Source organism: Vigna radiata, chromosome 1 (genome assembly GCF_000741045.1).
Source record: "Vigna radiata var. radiata cultivar VC1973A chromosome 1, Vradiata_ver6, whole genome shotgun sequence".
Taxonomy (NCBI): domain Eukaryota; kingdom Viridiplantae; phylum Streptophyta; class Magnoliopsida; order Fabales; family Fabaceae; genus Vigna; species Vigna radiata.
In genome coordinates, this window is record NC_028351.1 from 2,754,995 (window position 1) to 2,755,589 (window position 595).

Genomic DNA, 595 nt, shown 5'->3' on the forward strand with positions numbered 1-595 from the left:
TTGAAATCAAATTTCTTATTCATATAAGAATTTGTACAATCTGTTCATATATATTAAAAATACACAGTCTTCATAAACAATCTGTACAATCTGTTCACTACATTTGAACACAGGACAACTATCCTACATTTGAACACAGGACAACTATCCTACATTTGAACACAGGAAACCTATCCTACAACCATCACCATCAATTTGAACAAACATCTGAATTCCCTTTCAGGTTTCTTCATCAAAGACAACTCCTTCATCAACTTCTTTAACAGCTCCAAACAGAGCTTCTTTAGCAGCTCCAAACAGAGCTTCTTCATCACCTCCAACAACACCTTCTTCATTCGTAGCAATTCGTTGAACATGATCTTTTCTCAACAAACGATTCATGCCAATAATATAAGATGAATTCAAAGAAGTACGAACCCTCCACTACAAGACATAAAGAAAACATTGTTAATATTAACAACAAATTATCCAACTAAATAAAANTAACAAACTTTATCTTACATTTGGGATTGAGGAAGCCATTCCAACTGAAAGAGGTCAAATATCAATACTTGGTTAGGGTTTACAAAAAAAAAATTTACCCCTGAACACCCAC